Raw genomic sequence first — 24,803 nt, forward strand, 5'->3', positions numbered from 1 at the left:
TGACTCACCCAGAGCCACACAGAGGACCAGGGTCAGAGACAGGAGGAGAACAAACATTCCAATTCCCACTGCCACGGGTTGCTTTCCCAACACACAAACTGAGCAGAAAGAAATTAGATTCCAGTCCAAACTTTGCCATTGGCAATCGATTTCAATAAGTTCTAGGACAAACCACTACTCCTCACTCATTCTGGGGGAAGTCACACAATTTTGTCACCTCTCCTTACGTCTCCCATTGCGGGAAGGTGAGGCTCCATGCCAGTAGGCAATACCAAGCTTCATCACTGCTGCAGCTTGCATCATCCTGTCAGGTGGATCCCATTTTTCCCACATGTGACTGACAGGATGCATTTCAGGGGTGGGATGCAGAGCTTTGGGCTGCCATCTTCCCTTTCACCCTCTGTGTAGGATCACCATGGGCTGTATGAGCAGAGAGTGCTTGCCCAGATCATGTTTTTGTGAACACTGATGAGAACAACTTTCTTGAAAGCTATCAAAGGCATCCTCATTATCCTTTATGGGCTGTGCAGAAAATGCCTCCACTATTAGACATTTAACTGGAGTGCAGCAGAATGATTTTGCTGGCCCCCTCCAGTTCTTAGGGTAAAAGCTCTGTTCATAATCAGTTTCTGCTTTTTTTAATGACCCTCAAGAGGTCCCTTCTGGTACACTTCAGTTCCCTTTCTAGCGTCCCATTGATTTTACAGACTTTAGGAACTTGCTCTTAACCTTCTGCTTTTTCCCTGGATCACTGCTGAATGATTAGGCACTGCACAGCCCTTTGTTACCCAGAACACCGAGAGTGATATCTGGAGAATTAAAGCACCAGTTACAATAACATTTGCTGGGGAAAGAGACTGTTCTTCTCTCAGGGCTATTGACCCCATTTATGTGCATGATTTTCTAAGAGGACAAGAATGACTTCAGACTCAGGGAAAAAATACAGGATGGTCTGCTTGAGCACAAGATTGAAATCCACTCAAGAGCTTATGCTTGTACTGTGAATTTCAGCAGCAGAAGTGGAAGCATTTAGTGTTGGGAAGGGTAGGCCAGAGCCTGGAATACGGTGGGCAGTGTGCAAGAATAAAAAGTAGAGATTAAAGAAAAGGATTTTAAAGGATTTTCCAACTAAAGTGTTTCCAGTTATCTGATTTGATTCACATGGAGCCACAGCAGTGCCAAAAATGCATGCTTGTTGGGTTTTTTTGAAGTTGGAGAAGTTTGAGAATTACTTCTTAAGACATGCCAGGTAAATTCAAAGAGAGGGATGCTTGATGCAAGGACATCCTCCTAACCACAGAATAGCAGTGCCACAGGCTGTGATTAAATGTGCTGTTCCTCCCAGAGACTCTGATCCTTCTCAGATGCTCTCATTCCTCCCGAATCCTGGTGCAGGAATCATAGAATGGTTTGGGTTGGAAGGGACCTTAAAATCATCTGATTCCAACCCCCCCTCACCACGGGCAGTGACTTTCCCATGCAATTTTAGGAGTTTTTTTCTTTGCCATGCCCTCCCCAAGTACCACATCAAAGTTTTTCAAGGTAGATCAGTTCATTGAAAAAGATAAAGGGCCTAGCTCTGATATCATCCTGCAAACTTCCTCATCCCCCACCCCGAGATTTTCCCAGGAGGGTGAAGTTCAGGAAACTCCATTTGCATCAACAGGTTTGAGCCAGAGTGCAGAGATGGCTGCAGCCCAATTACTGCCAGCCCTCAGCTGCTGCTGCCTGGCTGAAAGACGCTGGGAGGGGGGCAAAAATAAAAAAAAACACAGCCAAGCTTAAAACCAGGGAAAGAAATCTCATCGTTGTTGTGGTTGTTGAGATGCCAGCTGAAAAGGAATCATTATAAAGAGGCTGATACTTTCGGGGGAAACAGAGGACTCACCCGAATGATCCCAGTTAAGGGCCTGAACAGAGAGGAGGCTTTAACAGCTCTTTGGAACTGGTGAGTCTCCCTGCTTGGCTGGGTTTGAATTGTGTGTTACTGCAGTAACATCTCACAAACAGGGACACCCCTCCTCTTAAAAACTGTTTGCTCCCGAAATAGCAACGCAATTTAGCAATATTTTGTATCAAGACAATTACATTGTAGTATTATTGTAGTCTTAGTACCTCATTAAAACAAAAAAATGTTAAATCCTTGTTTTGTTGAACACAAGAGATGAATAGTAAATATTGATTTAGAATGAATGCAAACATTTCCCTAGGAGTGGATAATTACAGCCTTTCTATGCAAAACACTTATATTTGAAGAAGCACTTCACTTACTTTGCCATGTGGTATACATTCTTTAGTACATTTTAAATTATACGTTGTCCTGGACAGTGTCTGCTCTATAATTTCTTGTGTCTCTACACCAGAGTCAGTATGTAATTTTAAACTGCAAACTTTCTGCCAACGAGAAGGGGAGAACAAGCTTAACTCTTTCCCTTAGCTGGGCTCAGAAATCAAATCAGACTGCACACAGAGTCCTACGAGCAGCGAGCTCAGGGCTCGAGCAGCAAGGAACAAGTTCGGGGTAGCTGGAATTTAACAAAGATGCTGCTCCCAGCAGTCCTCGTTTTCACACGGCATTTTCTGGTTACATCCCAGGCTCCATGTGCTTGCTCCAGTTTCCAGCCAGATCACAAGGAGTCCAAAAGTTTGAACAAAAAAACCTCGACTTCCAGAGAATTCATAAATGAATTGAACACGTGAAAAAGAGCGCTGAGGTTAAGCACATTCGAATGTGTATCTTAAGGAAATAATTTATTCTACTTACTTTGGCATTCAGATGGGCAGTTTCTGTGCAGACTGACATGGGAGAGGCTCGGCCCCTCCTAAGGAAGGTCAGGCTTCCATATGGAGCTTCATGAAAGTAGAGGACAGAGTTTATACTCCAAGCCCTATAGCCCTTGTCAGGCATTTTAAACCATGTATGTCTATTAGGTTGAAAAACTGCAATATAAATTCATAATCAGGCAACGTGAATGTGAACACAACATGGCCCTAGTAACTTGAGAGATTAATCCAAATGAGCTATGAATTTTGTTATCTTATATAACCACAAGCACCCTCACTGCATATATTTCATGGACCAAGTTTTCCAAACCTGGGACCCTGCACCTAAATGACTTTTTTTTTCATAAATATTCAAGCCCTCATCTCCTCATCCCAAAACAGAGACAAGCTTAAATAGATATTTAAGCTCATCCTAGTTTAAGCAGCATTTAAGGATGCATTTAGAGCCCCCTGACACATCATGCAAGGAGAGGGTTCCAGTGTCTTGCTGGATGCAGAAAGTTCAGGCCTCACAGAAGATTAGAGGCTGTGGTTAATTCGTTGCAGTAATGAGCAGAGCAATGGTACTCAAAGGAAGAGCAAACAAGCGTTGAATGTGATTCCAGACATTGACCACAAATTGCATTGAGTAACCCAGCACAGCCCTGGCAGGAGGCTCCTACATGTGCCATATACTCTGGCTAACTCCAACTTTTTCTGTAAAACTTACAAAGCTGCCTGCAACTACAGAACAAGTGGAAACTGACTCAGGCTGTGCCCGGGGAGGTTCAGCTTGGACATTGGGAAGAATTTCTTCTCTGAAAAGGTGATCAAGCTGCCCAGGAGGTGGTGGAGTCACCATCCCTGAAGGTGTCTGAGGAATGACTGGGTGTGGCACTCAGTGCTCTGGTTTAATTGGAGAGGTGGAGATCAGTCAGATGTTGGATTCAGGGATGCTGGAGGTCTTTTCCAACCTTAATGACTTTATATTCTATGGTTCTACACATCTTACATCCGCACATGCACACTCATGTTTGCTCACAAAGCCCATCCAGTGTTACTCCTGTTGGATTTTTAGCTAGGGAACCCATGGAGTATCTACTACGGTACAAAAGAGTTAAGTACAGGTTCAAGGAAATATTGTTGTATTAGGGCAGAGGTGGAGGGAGGGGAAAGAAACTAGATACATTTGAAATAAAATAGATTTTAGTATTTCAAAATAATTCCCTAGAGGGAGGGAGAAGGAGAGAAGGAGAATAAAACAAAACAAAACCAAAAAAAATTAGCAGCATATCAAAATTGAAACAGCAAAAGATTGTTGGGAAAAGCTATGAAATGCTGATGCCCCTTATTTTCTCCAAAATCTTTCTCATGAGCCTCACACTTCACCCACCACCAAACCCTTTCCACACCGAGGTTTTCTCCGGCAGCTGATCATAAGGAGACACATTTCCCTAACGTGTGCTTCCTTGGGCACAGCTTTGTACTTCCTGAGAAGCTTAGCAGAGCATTAAGGCAAGAGACTTCAATCCTGTGGGCAAAGTTATGTGTCTACAAGGAAAATATTCAACCTCGCCACTTGGCACCTACCCCTGTGCTATTTGGAGGCAGCCCCATCTCCACAGCAGCACCCAGGATATTCCTGCTCAGAGCAACTGGAGAAACCTTCCACTGGAATTTGCTGGCTTTAAAATTGCCTCTTCCCTTTGCCCCCTATTCCACGGATTTGCAGAACCATAGGGGAAAAGACGACACGAGATAAAAATAAATGCGGCCCCTGCGGATCCAAAATCAAGGGGAAAGTGTCAGGGCAGTGTTTTGCTTTGGGTTTTAGTGGAGACAAAATAACTGAAACTACTAGGAAAGATAACGTATGACTAAGAAAATTCCCTGAGCAATCAGAGGATGTGTTTTCAGCTTTTTTACATTCTAGTTTTATTTTCTCACAGCAATGAAATAGGATGAGATTGGAGTCCCATGACCAAGCTGGCGCAATCCACGCACCCTACCTGGATAATCACGGACTGTAAATCATCATTTTATAAGAATTTAACTTTTCAGCTTCCAACATAACCAAACGTGGTGGTGAGGGGGGCCACTAATCATGACAAAAAATATACTTCAGCTTCTTTCTTGAAGTGCCAACTCCAATAAGTTCTCCGAGTGAAATTAAATGCATGCTCTTATTCCAAACCACAGTTTCCCCCTGGGATGGCCCGATCTCAAGTGGGGGCTGAAAGGCCAGTTGAACCACAGCCCAGGGTTACACCCATTTTTGCAGTTTTTTTTAACTACTGCATGTAGTATAAATTGTATCCCAGCCCACTCAGTGACTGTGCTTTCCAGCATTGGTAATAAAAAAAGATGTCTTCATAGTTTCCACATTCCAGCACTAACGAGTGGGCCAGTCCATATCTTCCCTCGGTTTCTCACAGTTTTGTGTTTGTTTGTTTTAAAGGCTTCTCTGCAAAGCTAAGGGCAGAGAAGAAAGAAAGATCTGGTGTGTGGCGTGACGGTTGGCGCCGAGTCTGAGAACAGTAACAAAGAGTCATTTTAGAGTAGAAATTAAAGTGGAAAAGACCCATTAGTCCATGTGCTGCGTGTCCCTGCCAGCGCGAGGCTGCTCCGTGGAGCGATGCTTTTCCGCAGGCTCAGCACCCAGCTCCCTGCCCCTGCCACCAACATTCGCCACATTTTGGTGCAAAATCCAGCCCTCCTCATCCCAAACCCTCCGAGAGGGTGTTCCACCTCCTGAAGCCTCCCAGAGACCAAGCATCTCCTCTCCAATGCTGCAGAGGGCTGGGAGGACCCTGGCCTGGCCTGTCCTCAGCAAAGGAGCCGGTCGTGGTGTCAGCGTGCCAGCGGCTGCCCTGCCACCACACCGGCCAAAGCAAACATCACACCATGCAAATTTATAACAAAAAGTGGAGCAGAGGCCAAGCACAATGCCCTCCTGGTGGGAGGAAGTGTGGAGACAAGACTTTTTCCTTTTTTTTTCCTCCCCCTTCGTCTTGGAAGGGAGGAGAAATGTTTCTTGGCTTCGTGTTGTGAAATACAGCAGTGGCAGGGGAAAGGGAGCAAATCCAGGCACTGGCTTCTGCAGATATCGATCACTATGCACTCTGAAGTGAATTGTGGCCTTTGGCAACCTCACCCCCAGCCAGAGAGTGGGGTCAGGGAAGTCTATCTGAGATGGAAATAGCCATTTTAGTCACTTTTTAACCTTGCAGTCCCTCAGCAGGGTATGAAATCCTGGAGATCATGCAGGTTCTGCAACACAAGGCAAGTGCTGCAGCAGGGTGGGTAAATTGGAAGGAAAGGGTGGAGTGGGGTCAAGTTTTTCCATCCCAGTTCCCAGATCATCTCCAGAAAGCTGATGGCATAGAGGGGAGTTAGGATGAAGTCCTTTGCCTGTGGCGTGAGTCAGATGTAGAGGCAAGAGAGAACAGTGGAAGCACGAATGGGTTCACACCATTGCAAAAAAAAAAAAAAAAAAAGGGAAAAAAAAAAGGAGTAATTTTATGCTTTAACAATACTGGCACTCAGGAAAGATGCAGTTCTTGAAAGCTGTCATGTGTTTGGGACTCCAGTATTCCCCTCCAGACACATCCATCCTCCATTCACAGGACTGATGGCCAACGCATTCAGGGCTAATTCGGCGCATTCCTGATCCCTGGGACCCGCTCTGCGTGTGCAGAAGAACTTCTCACAATGCAGGCAGTTGATCTGCACACACTGCGGGCTTTGTCCAGGACTTCTCCATGTCAGGCATCCAAAATGGAGCTGCAGAAGTCCGGAAACAGCCCAGACAAATAGCGAAAACACTATTTCTCTGTATGCAGAATATTTTTAAGCAGAATAAGGTCACTTGGATTATGCCGGCTGTGTAGAGGAACAACCTTAAAAGTCCAGGATGGGAATGTAAGCACTAAGCAGACAGGCCAGCCAGGGAACAAGCCTGTGTATCAAATGATAATCGAGGCTAGGAGAAGCAAATCCGAATTTCCTAAGCAGGGAGAGGGCTCGCAGGACTGGTGGAGACGGTACTTACCATACGAAAGTGTTAACAAGCAGTGAAAGAACTGAAGCGCATCTAATTAAAAATGCATACCAAGGCATAAAGACAGAGTATAAGAGTAAACAAATGGCAGAGACCAGATTTGTTTGCAATAAATGAAGAGGAAAACACCACACAATGCAAACTCATCCAGCACAGAGGATACGGAGGGAGGCGGGCAGGGAAAGGCACCACTCTGCAAAAACCTCCCAAAGCGAAGTACAAGGCAAGAGAAAAGCAAGTGGTGCACTCAAGCATGGATGGGGGGGACAAAGGGACTTGGAACTAGTTCCAAGACACCATCCCTGGTAGGAATATTTGCCGTTTCCAAACAGGTACCACACTGCAATATGGTTAGACCACAAAAGATGCTGCCAAGCAGAGCTCCAGCTCAGCATATGAACAGGCCACCACGGGACACAAAGCAAAACAAGGCCTTATAGGAAAGAGTACATTTTAATATTTCTGCTGTAAAATATCTAGAAATAGGCAGGAAGATACTGATTTTGTCTAGGAGGGTGGGGATGTCGTGAAAGAGTCACTTCTGTTCTACTGGATGGATGCACAGAGTTTGTGGCTATTTACCTGAGTGGCACTGCCCCTCAATGCATTGGATTTTCAGAAATAAAAAGATCTTCAGATCTAAGAATTATTTGAGTTGGAAGGGGCCTTAAAGCTCATCTGTTCCCACCCCTGTCATGGGCAGAGACACTCTCCATTAGACCAGGGTGCTGCAAGCCCTTGCCAACCTGGCCTTCGACACTTCCAGGGATCCAGGGGCAGCCACAGCTCCTCTGGGAACCCTGTGCCAGGGCCTGCCCATCTTCACAGGGAAGATGTGCCATTAGAAGAGCTCTTGCATCCAGGAAATACTGACACCCTCCACTGCTGGTGCGTTCATCATTCCTGGTTCTGAACAACCCTGGAAAACAAAGCCCAGACACTCTGCCAAGACTTGCTGTGTCACACCTTAACCACAAGGAAAACATGGGCTTTCCAGGGCCAGCAGGAACTCAAGCCCATTGGCAGCAGCTTGGCCTGTCTTCCCTCACCCCAGTCACAAGGCCACCTTCCTTTTTTCAATAATTTTCTTTCTTTTGGGTGCTGCAGCACTGAACAATGGTGATCACACCATTTCCCAGAAGCAGCGTTTGCTTGATTGCTGCAGAGCACTGTCATCTGTTTGTTTTTTCAACACATGATAGGCCACTGCCTTCCTCCCCTTGGGATTCCCAGCCAAGCACAGTTCCCATCCAAATGGGGATAAAAGTTCAATTTTATTTCACGGTTTTGTCTTCCTTACAACAAATCTTTCCTGACAGTGTTTTCTGACTGCTAAACTGTTTCGTTTTGAGCGATTGATCTAAAACATCTGTCTTTGAGATTAAAAGCAATGTTGAAGGGATATTGCAATGCTACTCCAAAGGTGTGGAAGCTTTTGGACACCAAACTACTAAGCAACAGGAGGGAACCTTTAGGAAAGCTCATGCACCTCACCACTTGGGCTTGCAGCGTGCATCTTTCCCCGGAAAGTTTTGCCAACTGCCACATAATACAGGAAGTCGTGCTTCAAAATATTTAAGGTTGCATTTCTCACTATTTCCTCCTTATCGTTTATAAGACCCACATTTTAAATTGTCAGCCTGCATATGGGAATGTTTAATCTCAAGGATGCTGATCCTTTGGGAAACTTTTTTAATCTTCTCCTAAAGTTGGGGGATTTGTTGGGGTTTTTTTTTTCCCCCCTTTGCTTCTCTCTTCTCTTAATGTTTCGCTTCTGTTTAGGCTGTACCTTGTTTCTTAGCTGCTTTTAAATCCCCCCAGCCTCAAGCTGTTCTTCCCTTAAAGAGGACTTGCATACACCTTTTGTAACGCAATTGAAGGCAGGAATACTGCATTCCCCTGATATTTTATTTCTCCAAGAAATACAACAAAATGGTAAACCAGCAAATTTAACTCAGAATATTTAAACTGCGAAAGTTTGTGTGCAATGGATGCGCAGTTTTAGGTCTGCAAGGGGCCTGAATACCAGTCCCAATGTTTGGCATTACATTTTTGTTTAAATTCCATTACTTCCTCTTGCCCATACTACTGCATTTATTTTTAGAGCGTGTGTTCTTTACTGCCAATTTAAATTCATTTAATGTTAGGCACACAACAGTTTTTCAATACCTTTCTGCTATTTGGCTGTATAATTAGCTCTCCAAAATATGATTTATTTTATTTTAGTTAAGTTTTGGCAAGAAAGCAGGGGGCATGGGGGGTTCTTCAAGCACAAATTTACTACTGGCAGCACTGCTATGAAGGGCATGGAGACCAGCATCAGAAATCCATCTTACTCATAGAAAGGGCAAATCCTCTGGGGATTAAGTGTAGCCCCTCTCCACCCTCCCCTTCCCTGTCCCCCTTGGCTACCCTCCATTTACCAGCTCAGACATGGAATTGGGACTTATTCCTGCATTCAGAAAAAGGAGCTATTAGAAGGCAACACCAGTTCCGAGTGTGCTGGACCCCGTCCAGGCAAAATTTGTTCATTTCTTAATAATAACAACATCACATCCTTCTAGGTCATTAATAAATAAAGGGTTTGGAGGGGCAATAAAAGGATTTTTCTTTTTTCATTTACTAAATGAAACTATTGCTTTAAAGGCCCTACATAATTCGCAGTAACCTGTGGTATCATAATAAACTGTGTTCTTTGGCCCCAAGCTCATACAGTGCTTAAGAATATGTTTAACTGAGGGAATGAATATGACTCCCATTTAGAAAAATAAAGAGAGATATTTCCCTGCCTTTCAGGAGAACATATGAGCCAATATTTAGATATTTGGGCACCTGTGCACCTTGACTCCTGGAAACAACCACAGTGAGGTCAGCGACAACCAAAAGTAGCAGATTATGCTTATTGAAGAAGATATTTTATGCAAAGCTTTCTTCACAAGTTCCTAATCCCATCAGGAATGGCCTTGAGATATCTTCCCCCAAAAATACCAGTGGACCAAACAGAGCAGCCATTTTTGACAAGTGTTTTAGACTTTCTGCTTCAGGCTAAAGGATCTGTCTGTGTGGATGGGACCAGTCCTGGACCACAAGCAAAAAGCCAGTATCACAAAAAAAAAACCCAAAAAACCAAACCATCAGCATCTCCAAAAGCTATAATGAAATAAATTCTATTTGCTATAATGAAACCGAAAAATTACATAATGAAAAGTATGTGTGTGTGTATATATAAATATACATATATATAGGCTGGGCATCAACAGACACCCATCCCACACACCAATGCTGTTGTCTCTAGAACAGATCCTTTTAGAGTAGATTGTTTTCTGGGAAGAGTTTTCTATATCTTCAGATAGGGACCTTTAAAGGCCATCTAGTCCAAACTCCTTCCAACAGACAGGGACGTTTTCAACTAGACCATGTAGCTCAGAGTCCCATCCAGCCTGACCAGGAGCAGGGCAGCCACCATTTCTCAGGACAACCTTTCTCACTGTCTTACCTCCCTTATTAAAACTTCCTTATCTCCAAGATAAACCAAAACCCTTTCAGTTTATCCCTCATCCCATCACTGCAGGCCCTGCTAAAAATTTGCCCCCATCTTTCTGTTGGGGGAAAATATGGAGAATCTTGGCCTTTTAAAGTCTGGTATCCTGAGGATATGTTGGATACCATGTAGATCCTGAGGTGCCTGCTCTTCCCTCTGTTTCCTCCTCTGATGGAGCACTAATGAGTGCAATCATGGGTTTTTTGGATTATTAATCGACATGCAAGAATGCAGTCCTGAACCTTCAGAAAAAGCCATCCCACTCATACTTTTAAGATACAACACGACCCTGATGAATCCTGCCCTGCGTCCAGCTCATCAGACCCCCCAGGAAGAGGAGAGGTTTCAGGGTGACACTGTGGCTGTGGAATGGGGTCAGCTGCTGCCTCTCCCAGTCTCACCTTTCCTGTGTGGAAAACAGGATGTCACTCAGCGATGTCTCATGCCTTTCCCCCAGTCTGACTGAGAAATGGGGACACTGCACATCCTCTTGCACCACTCAGCTGCAGAACTGGTGTGGGGCTTTGAATAATTAACAGCAACGACCAGCCGTGGCTGCTTACAGGAGTCATCAAAAGAGATTAGCTGGAAGCAAGTGCTGATGCTCTTAAACTTCTTATGTCTACAGCTGGCCTTGTTTTTTTTTTCTCTCCTGTTTCATTTAGCACCAAATTCTCCAGGTGCTTACAGGGCAGAGCTGTACCAGGGCTGGTCCCTGCGGCCCCCCCAGAGCTCAGTCCTGCTCAGGGGCTGCCCCACTGCAGCTCTGCTCCCCACTTTGGCACTACTACCCCAGCTCGGTGCCATCAAGTTCAAATTCCCTGGATTTTGCTTGCTGTGCCATAAAAAGAACATGGTATCTGCAGTCCATCATGCTAAATCATTTTAGCACCTCCTTTACCCTACACAGACTTACAGTGCTGAGAGCACATTTGTATTTTTCTCCTGCTACTTTGGATTTATACAAAAAATGCCCCAATTTCCATTTATTTGTGACAGAATATTGCCTGTCTTCTTGTTTTATCTTTTCAGCTTAAGAAAAATAACATAGGACATGATCACCACTAACAAGACAGCACGTTCTATATAACTTCTCCCGCTGTGTTGTTTTATTTACCAGCTTTCAAATCCCTAACCTTCCTCTCTCCAACTTCCTTTTAAATGAAAGGTTCCTCTTGTCTCTGTGAAGTTCTTATCATCTGAACTGGTTTGCGTGTTAAAGTTTCAGCATCCATTTAATCAGTGATGGTTATACTGCCTAATGACTCCTATACCCCTGTTAATACTCTTTTATCTGGCTCTAATATTTTAAGATCTTGTCTAATATTAATGCTAAATGCTAATATTAAAGATTTGCTACTAATATTTTAAGCTCTTGCTGGTAGTGTACTAATGTTTGGGGAGGTTCTTGGGAGTTCATTGTATTGGAAGGACAGCTGGATAAATTTTAACAGCCTTTATGAGTGTTGCATAGAAATCTAGGCAAAAAAACTGGAATAGAGGGACAGGTTTTAGCAATTTATTTATGGAGTATCCTGCCAGCAATGAGCTCAGAATCAGGTTGAAAATGTATGTGTGTGTGTGGGCATGCGAGTGTGTGCCTCGCTGCATCTCTCCAATAAGTCAGGATAGAGAAAAATAACCCAAATAGACCAGGATAGAGAAAAAAAATAACCCCATGGTGAGGCAGGGATGGGGGACACCTGCAGCCTCTCCCCCATCAGGCTCCAGCCAGTGCTGCCACTCCAGGTGATGCCACAGGGAAGGAGGAGGCTGCTGTCCCACAGGAATCCCAGCCCTGTATTGCCATCCCTTCAGTATTGCTACTTCACCAATTTTTTCTGTATACCTACAGACAGCCACGTTTATCTCATGGCAATAGTACGTCCTAAAGGTTTATAGAGGACTTGGGAAAAAAAAATATTTAAAAGAAAAAATTAAATTAAAACCTCCCGTAATTCAATATCAGTTTATAAACACAAACCTCTGCCACATGCAAAGGGAGAACAGAATCCACTCTGCCACTGAAGAACAAGCTCCTCCACTAAAAATAAAATACAGTGCAGCACTTATTTCACCATGGTTTAAGAGTTAATGAAAGATTTGCACCTGTACAGCTGTTGCAGACTGAAACGAGCTTGTGGAGAGAATGTGTTTTCTGGTTGAGACAGTTGTAAATGCCTTGAGTAAAAACACTGAGGACTGCTAATGGATAGGTTTATTTTAAAGCATGCCATCTGCTATCAATCATAGAGAAGTATAGGAAGCAAGTTTGGCTGTGCTCCCTCCTTGTGAGCCTGATAAAGATAGGGCTGTGGTACTCTGGAACATTTAGTACTCAAGAGAATAAAACATCAAACCTACTCAGCAGCTCCACTAACAATAATAAAAATGCCTCTGCCTAAAGGTGACATTCTGAATTTACGATTATTTGTGTCTATAAAGTGTATTCTTTGGCTCCTGACTCATTCTGACTGTCTCACTACAAGAACAATACATTAAGCCTGCCTGAAGTAAATGGAAATCCTATCCTTTTATTAAACCAGCAGCCAGTACCTGAGATGTTCTTATGCCCTGTAGGACCCAAAGAAGGTTTTCTGCTCTGAGTGCTAATTCTTTTGCTAGGATTAAAGTCAACTGCAGAGAAAATGCTTATTTTGTGCACTCAGAACTAAGCCCTTCTCCAGGTAAATGTTCTTTTGAAAGAATAAGAATAAAAATGAGAAAAACCCAAGGCAGATTCTGAATATGCAAATACACCAAGAAAAGGCTGCAAAAACTGCAATTTACCCCAATAGCTCATATTTTATGCTACTTAGCATTTGAGACAGGAAAAGCTTACACTGTAAGAACCTGCCCAGGAAAACTATGCACAAAACTCCCAAAAGGTGCGAGCCAATCTTCCTTCCTAGCTCTGAACTTCACATCTGCTGGAATTCTCCAGAATTGAATCCAGGGATTTTTTTTTTTTTTCTTATATATATTTTTTTTTCTCCTTTATTTTCCCCTACACTGCATTTTCCCCAGAAAAGGCAATTGGAAGCTGCAGAGCTGCCTCCTCGAGATACACGAGCATTTGGTTAACTTCAGAGGTATGAATCATTCCCCTGGCTAACACCACATCCCTCTTCTCTCACTCACCCTCTGGTAACCCTACTGATCAGGGGCTTTCAAGCCCACCTGCTTAAAAATAATTAAATATAAAATCCTTCTTGGCAAATGCACCAGATATAAAAACCACTTAGCAATGGAGCACACCGGTCACGCTGGGCTCCCATCTCCTATCTGCAGCTTAACAAAATTCCCTTGCAAGTCTGCTGCTGATTGGAAAGCATTGCTGTGGAAGCTTGGGGAAAACCCACCTGGTGATCAAGCTCATGAGCCTAATTAAAGTTTGAAGCAGGAAAAAAAAAAGTGGGAAAAATTAAAAGTGGGAAAAAAAATTAGAACAGCAGCATGGGAAAAAAAAAAGGAGTAAGCACTAGGAATAGGAAAAAGATAAAAAGCAATGGGAAAAGTGAGCTTTCCTTTGAAGTCTGCTCTGGAAAGTGATGGTGATTTCTTTCAGTGCCCCCCACACCCAGAATTCTTCACGCAGTGGGCCAAAGGTCCAAGCAGAGAAACAGAAAGTAGAGGTTTAGACTTATAAAGTTTAAAAATAATAAATCAAGGCTGATTTTGGGCTGTATTCACCATTTTGGTCCTCAAGAGCTTCACTGCCTTTAAAGTCCATGGTCAAATGACCACTGGTTTAAAAGAATATCTTTAATCCCTTTGTCTGAGGAGCAAAGGAACTGAGAAATAAGTTTCTAGGGGAGGATCAAAACTAGTACATACTTGGAATGAGTAAGATGAAAGATTATGAAAAAGAAATTATGAGAGTATAGAGACAGAGGAAAACCACAAAGATAGAGGAGATTGTTCTACGGGGAAGTGGATAAGCTCTGAGCATTTTGGGAGCAGCCTGCATGGTCACTTGGCTGCAGAAACACAGAAATACTGGAAACAATGAAGGAATATAGGAAGGCAAAGTTCAAGTAACAGGAAAAACTGGAAAAACAGGCAATATAAGCAATACAAAATAAAATACAAGCAATACCTGGTGAATAACCCCCTGGAAGTACTTCTCACCTCTAGGTGAGGATTTCCAAATTGCTCCCTTTCAAGAGCAGCACCCCAGTTTATAAGGAAATAAATATCAATGACCCTCTCTCGTTACTGAGCTCTGTACCAAAACCAGTCTGTTCCATGCTCCAAGGAGAGGGACAGCGAGTCACACAAGGGCACATCATAACACTGAGGTCACAGACCAGGCACAACCATTAAAACCTCCAGCAAAAAGAGTTCTCCAAAACTCCAGCTGATCAAAAAATTATTATAGCACTGAAACTTTCACAGAAATGTAGCTTTTTCTCAAGTGTCATTGCCAGGATTTTAAGTCTGGGATGAGGGGCTTGGATAGCCAGAGGAATGACAGAAGAAGCCAATCCAGACTCACCCATAGCCTGATGTACACGCCCAAGGGGTGGCGGGGGGTCCAGGTCCAAATCCCAACTCCGAAGACATTCCCAACATTGCTGAGAGCATCCAGAAGGAAAGACGTGCTCCATAGCCTTGTTCCACGACATTTTGCCGAAGAGAATATAATTCCCAAGGTTTTCTTTTTTCTGTCTCATGAGAATGGAAACGAATTAAAAGGTTTGAGCATTTTTCACGGCACAGACTCCTGTCCGTGGCCAGCCCTAACCCCACGCTGCCCAGGGGTTCACACGCACTCTGCTCCTTCCAGAGCTCATATGGTGAACTCCCCATCTTTTGCACAAACTTAACAGGATCATTTTAGACTCTCACAGAACATTTTCCTGTGAAAGCTCGCAGGCTCGGAGCAGCTTGTCACCAGAGTTCAAGTCCCTGGCACACAGTTCACTGCAGCTCTAATGAAAAAGCACAATGATGGAGCCTGCGTTGCTAAGATTAGACATTAGTGGCCATATCAAGAAGAGAAATACCTGCAGATTAGCAGAGCAATTTGCTGCTCTAAATCTGAACCTTCTAATCTCTCTTTTTTTTCAAAGTAAGTAGCAGCCCGTGAATATGGGAGCAGAATTAAAACTGCATTTACTAAGTGATTTCTAAAATACTTCAGCATGTGTTTTAGAAAACTGACAAGTCATTAAAATACAGTTAATAAACATTATTCAGAACTCGTTGCTTTAGATTAACACTGCTTCAGAATCACAGGCATTGATTGGTTCAGTGCACTGCTGCAAGAGGAACTCCGGCTGGTGTCCACGTCCTGTGGAAGGAAACACGACGGGCAACTCGCAGTTTACCTTTTCTAACTGCAAAAATATTTCAGAAATACTCTCAAAAGACTTTAAAACTTGGCATCCTGGCCACTGAGGGCATGCACAGAGACTGTAATCACAGATAAAAACCATGGAAAAACTGAAGGGGGGCAACAGACTGAGATAGTTGGAGTTGCTCAGCCTGGAGAAGGTTTTGGGAAGACCTTAGAGACACTTCAAGTGCCTAAAGGGGTTCCAGGAGAAATGGAAAGGGACTTTGGGCAAGGGTGGATGCCTTTAGGCTGAAGAAGAGTAGATTTAGGATAGATTTTAGGAGGAAATTGTTCCCTGTGAGGATTGTGAGGGTGCCCAGAGAAGCTGTGGCTGCCCCTGGATCCCTGAGAGTGTCCAAGGCCAGGTTGGATGGGGCTTGGAGCAACCTGGGATAGTGGGAGGTGTCCCTGGCAGGGAGGCTGGAATAAGATGAACTTTAAGGTCCCTTCCAACCCAAAGCATTCTATGATTCTAAGAGAACCAAAATAGGAGCAGAGATAGCAGCACCATTTTCAGTGACCAATTCAAAGGAACCTGAAATCATGAGCCTTTTTTGATCAAACGTAGGTGAGAACCATCATGCGCAGCTTTCACTGATGACAACTTTTTAAAATTTATTGTGTGACTGTCAAGAAATTTTCTCTTTTAGAAGCTCTGCCCTGAGCCAACTGGAGCTGACTGCTTTTCTTATTTCATGCAACCATGATCAGCTCAGATACTGTGGGAGAAACAAACTCAGGCACAACCCTCGACTCTGGACCATTTTGGGTGACCTGAAGCCACCAGGTGAGCCCCACCATCAGGGGCCCACCCTTCTGCAGAGGACAGCAAGCTGGTTTTGATGTTGTTTGTTGATATTTTGAAGGAAGAGGAAAGGTTTAGTAAGGTATTGGTATTTTGAGAAGGGGTTGATCAAACTCTCTAGGATATCCCCTCACCTGTTTGATTTTTTTTTTCCAAGTACTGCAGGTCAAATTCCAACAGGAGAGAGCTGAAACTGAGAAGAGAGAATGTTTCTTAAAAAATGAAAACATTGCTATTCATAGCTGGCTTAGTAATGCAGCTAAAAGGGGGAAAAAATCATGTCTCAGTCAGAATTGTGCCCATCTAACTTAAGCTAAGATAAATATTTGCAAATGCTCTTAATGACCATTTTTAATCACTTGCAGGATTTAGTGGCAGCTTTCTTTTGTTTTGTTTTTTTTTTTTCTAATAATAAACTACTTCATATTCAGAAATGTCTGTAACCTGGTGAATGCTTTTGATTTATTACATCTCTCAGACATCAGAATTCTGGATTTGAAAGCTAAAACATGAGGGAGATCCAGATCCTCCAAATGATTTTATTTTTCATTCTTTTAAAATGACTTGGAATGCAAAGCCTTTCAGCATTTCATATTGCTACTTATATTGAAAAAAGAATAAAACCTTGCACCCAACTAAGATCATTTCAGTGATGCCAGCAAATTTATGCTTTGAAGGTTCTTATGAAATGGATGTGATTAAACCCCATTTGACCTTCCCTGATCCAGGGTGCCGTTTTTTAGGGCCACGAATCTCCATGAAACTCTACAAACTTGTTCATTTCCTCCCTTCACCATTGTGGCTTGGGCATGTTTGTTCCACTGGGCTGAGCAGAGCAAATGGTGGAGTCATGGAGCATCCCAAATTGGAAAGGACTCTCCAGGATCATCGGGTCCAGCACCAGGAGGCTTCAGCAGAAAGAGAATCTGAGAGAGACGTCACACACACGAGGGGGCTGGGATTGGAGCAAGGGTGAAGGGTGACTCCACCAGTGACACATCTCGAAGCAGCAGGGACATTTTGAGGCTGTGAGAAGCTGCTCTGAAGAATGCAAGGAAAACAGCCTGTTTGAAAAGAAAAAATAGAAAAAAAAAGAAAGAAAGGAGAAAAACAAATCTTTAAGAAACTCAGAAGTGCAGCTCAAGGTCTTGTTTTCCTTAGCCCAGTGGTGAAGGAAAATTGCTGTCAGAAACACAAGTATTTAAACAGCCTGTGACAGCAAGGAAGCAAAGGACTGCTTCTGCCAGTGACTGAGGAGAGCTCAGCTGCTCCCTGCGAGCCAGAGGGATTCACATCCAACCCGGATCTGGGAGCAAAAACCCCTCTCCTCAGCCTCTACAGCACCTATCTCATCAGCCACGGACCAAACCTCAAAGCTCCTGATCACATGAGATTGTTCCCACTTGGATCTGGGCTGGCTGGTCCCCATGTGGAGGGTGGCAGGAGGCCCCGCTCGCCGCGGGGCTGAGTCACCGTCCTCCGTCGTCCTCTGCTGCTTCCAGCCCTTCCAAACAAGCCAGCAGTGCACAAATATGTGAAAATATTCCTCGCCCACTCCCAGCCATGTTGAAAAGAAACCTGTTGTGGTTAAATGACTCGGTCAGTTCTTCAGGGATTTTCCAAGGTTTCCTATAAAAAGAAATCTGTGGGAAATGAGTGATTGCATAATCGCTAACACATGCCAATTCATCTAAGCCTATTATCTTTTATGGCATTTTCTACTCTATTGTCCTTACTCTGGTGAGTTTCTGTCTTACAATTCTTTTTATTAAATTATTTGCACATTTTGCTCTCTCCGACCCTTTTGCATCAGTGGGATACTTAGCATCTCCATGAGGAAAGAAGTCAAAGACAAATGATTCCACCGCCTTTTCTCACATAATATTTTTTCCACCTTCACAGGAATAGCTCAACAACAATCTCTGTGAAACTATGAGGGACCTGTTCAAGTGAGAAGCTGTGTTAGCTGGGTGTTGGTACCACAAAAAATAAGTTTTTTGTTAAGGAATATGCATTTTTACAGAGGTTTTCTAAGGTCCCTGACAGAAATGACCAGTATTCATAGTTTTAAAATTACATAGTCCCTTGAAAATGCTGCAAGTTGCCTACAGGTCATAATTTCTTAGAAACAAACCTCAAGTGCCTTGGAAGTCTTAATTACACTGCATTTCAATTGGATTTAGGCTGCTAAACCACAGATTTTAATAGGAATTTCAGATCTTTAAAAACCTTTTGATTTTCAACTGTAGGAACCTGACATTGCCTGAAAGCCAACCAGGCATTCACCTTTAGAATTAATATTTAATCATGTTTTGAGTGGGTTTTTTTCACTTTTGAGTGGGGTTTTTTTTCAGTTTTGAACTCTTCCCAAGAACAACAGGTTCATAAACATATGAATCATGGCTAAGCACTCACCTCTCCACAAGGTGTGGCCTCTGGCACCTCTTCATTTTTAAATAAAGGAAAAGTGCAGAAGACCCATGTGACCTAGATACAAAGCTTTTTTTCCTAAAATCCCAGATATTGAGAGGAATTATCACTGATGACTACTAACCACAGAGCTCTAAGACCTGGGAAGAGCCCAAATCAGTGGCAATAATCTTTAATTAAAATAAGAGGTAGGTCCCCATAATTTTAATGTGAGAGAGGAGACTGCAGAGCAATAATGGGCTCTAGGAACATTCAGGCAGAGAATAAATGAGCTACAGGTTCACTGAACAAGGCCCCTAACCCTAAAAATGAGGTGGGATAGCCAAGCCTTGGTTTTACCACTCATCTCTGCATTGGAAATCCAGTTCTTCAGAGCAGATCTGTGTGAATTTTCCCCCTAAATGTGACAGGAAACAAAGGAGGGTTGGGGAGAGACCTCATGTCCAGGACATCTCAAGTCTCCATCTCCCACTGCAGGGCAGCTCCACCTTAGGAAAAGAATCAGAACTGGAAGGGTGGCCTGGACGTGAGACAGGAGGTTAATGGGAATCAGAGCTGGTGGTGCTGAAGACAGGGAAGAGGAGGAGCAACGACCAAACATTGAATAACAGTGTAAACAAAAAAAGCTCTGTTGTTACACAACGTCCTCCCAACCATGCAAACCCTCAGTGCTCCTGCAGCAACTCAAACAACTGCAACAAAATGCAGCTCTGTCCTCTCTTTTGCCACTCTTGGGGTAGAAATGTCTTAGACTCCATTTCCCATTGAAGAGGGAAGCAGCAGCCTGCAAGTCCCAAATTTACTGACAAGTTTTACCAACTCCAGCAAGCCAACAGGACCTACTCTTAATTTACCTCTGAGTCCCAGCAAGCAAGAGCAGAAACGTGTCAGGCCAACAAAGTCTCTACAAATCAGATCAGCTTTCCAGAAAAAAATATTATTTCTGTTGCCCACATGAGCAGGTTTTCACAGACAGAAATACCCATTTTGGTTCTCCTATACTATTTTAGGTGTCCCTTTGACACGTACATTTCTGAAACCAAATTGAATTTTCTTTTAATCAGAAATAATTTGCAAGACTATTTGGCAACATTCACACTCTGCAAGTGTTTTCTTGTTGTCAAGGGCTCCTGAGGATCTCCAGCACCTGTCATCCTCTGCCAGCATCAACCTTTCCATATGGGCAGGCCTCCAGAAAATATTATGGGCAGTGTAAAATCCACCCATCTTAAATCACCATTTCTCTGATGTACATCAGGGGTTCAGAGAGGAGAGTCCATTCAAGTTTGCTGCTTCTTCCTTAATTTTCCCTTCAAAAACAGATTTACTCATGTTTCTATTGGTCTTGTAAGATCTGCTCTGGTTTTTGCTATTAGCTAACAATTCAGTCCATTGGTAACATTTTAAGGCACTTTATCAGCCTATATAATTTTATAATCATTTTGTTGTTTTCACTAAAAAAAAGAAATGGAACTAGTCAGACACCTAATGCTACTTAAGTGCAAATAGATTTTTTTGTGGTTGAATAATAACATCTGTTTTGATTTTCCAGACACAAAAGTGCGTTTTATCTGGCCTTCCTTTATTTGAACTTTTCACATCTGCTCAGGCCTGCTTCCCATAAACTAAATACCAGATCTTTTCACAATGTAGGAAATTTACCTGCACCAGTTGTTGCCCCAGCTCCAAAGACTTCTTTATAAAAATGTCAGAAGTCTAATAAATACAATCTTAGTGCACTGTGTGTTTATTAAATATTGCTATTTATTTTCCCCATCCCAAATAGTTGATAGTCACAGACCTAATCCTGAAAAATTTATTTTAATGAATGAACTAATTTACATTTATAGAATAAAGTACATTGTGGGCTGGTGCCCCCTGTTCCACGCAAAATTTAGAGATAAACTTGTCACAATGCTCTTTGTCATCAGCCACAAATTCAGTCAGAAATTATAGGGATGGTCAGATGCATTGGTCATATGGTCATATTGACCATCAGATGGTCATATTTGCTTTCAGCAAATAAAAGAAGTCATGACCCATTTTTTCATAAGCCATTTTCAGGGTAATCTACAAAGATTTGTTAGTGAATTTTGAATTTTGACTTATTCTGATCTCTTCAGAGGTGAGAAAAGTCAGGAAAAATAAAATGCTTATCAAAAAACCACTTTTACTTTTTTCTTTTAAGCAGCTTTTTAGTTTCTGATTGTAGTTCACATCCCAAAACTTTAACATGTTCAGCTAAAGGAAAAAAAAAAAAAAAAGGGAATGGTATGAACCTTCAACTGAAACAAAACAGGCTGAGGAAAATATAAGCAAAATAGAAGTAAAACAAGCTGTTGGAAAATATATCCTGGGCATCAGATGAACGTTAAGGATCATTCTTTGAACTCAGAGCTAAGGAGAATATTTCTCTACTGATGTGACCAGGAAGATATGCAAAAAAAGCACCCCCTCATCAGCCTCTTCATAATATCTGCATCTACTCAGCATTTCTTGCCACTGATAGAGAGATATATCTGGAGAACTCCTACGTCCCTGGGCCCCGTGCAGCTGTGTCTGCAGCAAAACTGCAATACTGGGCCACCTTCCACAGACAGAAAACTCAGCAAATGGCTCTGCAGAGCAGAGCACTGATGGCAAAGCTGAGAATCCAGGTTTTCCTTCTCTCAGCACACCAGGAGCATCTCTTCTCTTCAAAGTCTCCTACCTCTGTCCTAAGGAAGAGACAGAGTTTCATTCTTTTATGTTGTTTTGTGTCTTTAGCAAATTTTGGGGTCTGTGATTTGGCAATCTCATCAAATACAGCTTTATCCACCCAAAACACTGACCAGCAGCAGTGTCTTAAATAGACAGGAGATAGAAAAGCACAAGGAGGACCACAGTGGTTTTGGGAAATGTTGGAGGGGAAAGCAATATGCGTGCACTGCCCTTGATTTACACCTTGATTTTTTCCATCTGCACAAAGGATTGAAACTGCGTCACGATGGAACAGTTGTGAGAATCACAAAGAATTTAACAAGTCAAAAATGGATTAAAAAGCACTTTATGGCTTGTTAAAGAAATCCCCCTGTTCCTCAGAAGCATTTTTAGCATCTTATTAATGGTATTTGATCTGACTAACATATTGACTCGTCATTTGAATAAGAGATGAATCCTTTTTGATGGACCACAAAGGGAGTATAAATTCAAATGAGGCACTTCTCCAAATTTTTATTTAAGCATAACCCCAAAGAGCCTATAACATCTGTAAAGGTTTTTTCTGTGCCCCACAAAAGACTATCCTAATGATCTTTTAAATCATGGGGTTTTTTTATTTTCTTTAGAAGTAATAATTGCATATGTGTTTAAATCAAATAATAATGAGTTGAAAGTTCTCTTTTACCTGTTTTCTGGAATGCCATGTATTAATTCCACTTAAGAAAATACTCTAAGCCAATATAACTTTTTTTTTAAAACAATCTGTCATGGAACTCATACTTTAACATGAGTTGAATTCATCATCAGTCTCATACAAAGTAGTTCAGAACTTGACAAATGGAAAGCACAAAACATATCAAAGAAATATGCAAAAAGCCTCATGCCTTTCAATCAATCTCAGAATGATCTGAAATTATTTTGATCTATCCAATTTATACTGTTTAGGACAATTTCAGTGTCACCAAGACAGACACTGCTATAGAGCTAGTAGGTAGACCCATAATTGGCTTCTCTTTGGCAAAAGCCAGAAAACTTGCTCCTAGTCATCTTTTGGAGCAATTTTATACCATCTAAGAATTTGCACTTAGGAATAAGTTGGAGACCTCCAGCTCATTTTGAAAACAGTAATTTATAGCTACACAGACATTATGATTTTACAGTGTTTTGATAGTTACGCCTTCACTATCCACATGGAACATTTAAAAACGGATTAGAAGCCATTAATCTTGGTAATATGAGGGATTTGTAGCCTGAAGAGGAACTCGAAGCATTTGCACCTATGTCTCTTTCTGCACCTAGGTGTATGGTGTTATTAAGGTGTTTTATCCTCTTCTAGAACAAGTCAAGAATTACACTGAGACAACCCTTTTGTGGTGAAAGTACTGGATAATAAATCAGGGATCTCAATACTTTCTCACAGATACTCCTATTGACCTTGGACAAGTATTTAAGCTTGAAACCATTTTAGGCAGTTCCTGTCTCTTGTTACAATCTCCAACAGCACTCAGTCAATCGGATCCCCATATGCAATTTCATCCTTCAGGCACAACAATAATCACAGCCTCCCACTTCACTAAAAGTCTTTCATTTTAAAATTGAAATACCTTAGAGACAGGTCAAACCAAGTCCTTGTATTTTCCACACCTATGCCTTGAAATGTGGGGCAGTTCCACTCCATCCAGGTCTTTGCAGCAGGCTGTTAATTCCTCCAGAGCCTGACCTCAGATGCTGGGTTCAGCTGTTCCCAAACTCTGATAAACGTCAGGTCCAAATCCAAATCTGGATCCCAAACTTGTGGTATGGGCCCATCTGTACTTGAAAGCAACATTAAAAAAAAAAAAAAGAGGAAAGCTAAGATCATGAATATTTCTATTTGAATACTGCATACAACAGATTTATGAACCTAAGCAGTTACTTTTTTTCTTTGTGAAATCAAAACTACCACAGGATTTCCCGTCCATATATACCATATGCTTTTCCCAACTTTGTTTAAAATTCTTAGCGTCCCAATATGCTGAAGCTTCTGAGCACTACTGAGGTGTTGCAGGATTTTTTTGCAAGCTTTACCAACTTTGCAAACTACACTATAGTCAAGAATTAATTTTTGTAAAGGAAAAATGAATTTTATCTATTTATTTCTGCAATATGGTAATGAATGGTGAAAGCATCATATGCAACGGAGGCCTTGGGGAACAGCCTGAAATAGGATTAATTCTCCTAAATGACAAGAGTGTTTATTTCAGTGTAACTGATTGTGTACATTGGGTCAAGAGATGCAAAACCAAATCCTGTCAGCACAAGCCTTGCAGGATCTTCTGAGTACAATCTTCATTTAGAGCCCAGGCAGAAGCATGACAAGTGAGACACCAACAACACCAAAGGAAACTTATAAATGTTTGCAAATTCATTTTATGGATTAATGACCCTGCACATAAGAATTGACATTTCCAGGACAAATCACTTCTTTACCCTACTGGTGTTCAGCAGTTTTTGCTTATGCCAAAGCAGAGGCGAATTTTTCCTTCTTCAGATCAAACGAGATCTAAAATCTGGGAAGATTTAACAGTAAAATAAAAACAATGGGGATGTAAATGTTAACCATCTGCATTTGTCACTGCTATTTCTTATGATGTGATATCTCCATCAATGGCATTATATTTTTGCTTTTGTTATCTCTCATAACTTTTCATTCTATTATGGTTAATCATTGATAAACAAACACTTTGACTTATAAAGTGGCAATCATCTTGTCTAAATTTAACTGTGTAAAAGTCAAACACCTACTCCAAGCTACTCGTGAAGGCTCCTTCTATAGATAGTGGTGACAGATTGGCATTTTCAGAGAGAGACTTATCCTACCTGTCTTACACACTTGTTTTAAGATGGGATTAATCACTCTGTGGAAGTACTTTCTTCTTTTTCTTTCCTTGGACTGACTTTAGTTAAAAAGCAGCACACAAGTTTTGTTAACAAAAAAAAAAAAAAAAAAAAAAAAAAAAAAAAAAGTGGGGGGGAAACCTCAAGAGATTATTTCAGGCCTTGAATTTGAATCCACAGAGGTATTTAGCCTCAAAAAGCACAGTTTCTCTAGGATGCTGAAAGTTTCTTCCTAAAGGCAGATGGGAAGAAGGAAGGTGGAGAGAGACAGGAGCACAGCCTTTAC

General features: G+C 42.1%; 2 long non-coding RNA genes across 12 annotated transcripts in view; both read right to left on the minus strand.

The window, feature by feature from the left end:
• The window catches only part of LOC108961682 (uncharacterized), a 66,797-nt gene extending 49,695 nt beyond the window's left edge, over window positions 1-17,102 (minus strand). The window contains exons 1-2 of the long non-coding RNA XR_007778015.1: window positions 16,645-17,102; window positions 14,863-15,031 (exon numbers count right to left, since the gene is read on the minus strand). This is a non-coding gene — a long non-coding RNA (uncharacterized LOC108961682). The remainder of the gene's footprint in view (window positions 1-14,862; window positions 15,032-16,644) is intronic.
• Window positions 17,103-17,262: 160 nt separating this feature from the next.
• Window positions 17,263-24,803, minus strand: part of LOC115485599 (uncharacterized) — a 64,506-nt gene continuing 56,965 nt past the window's right edge. For 10 of the 11 annotated variants that reach the window (XR_007778002.1, XR_007778009.1, XR_007778005.1 and 7 more), the window contains one exon: window positions 17,263-23,449. This is a non-coding gene — a long non-coding RNA (uncharacterized LOC115485599). The remainder of the gene's footprint in view (window positions 23,450-24,803) is intronic. The other variant, XR_007778007.1, reaches the window with a different exon arrangement.

Source organism: Serinus canaria, chromosome 7, assembly GCF_022539315.1.
Source record: "Serinus canaria isolate serCan28SL12 chromosome 7, serCan2020, whole genome shotgun sequence".
Taxonomy (NCBI): Eukaryota; Metazoa; Chordata; class Aves; order Passeriformes; family Fringillidae; genus Serinus; species Serinus canaria.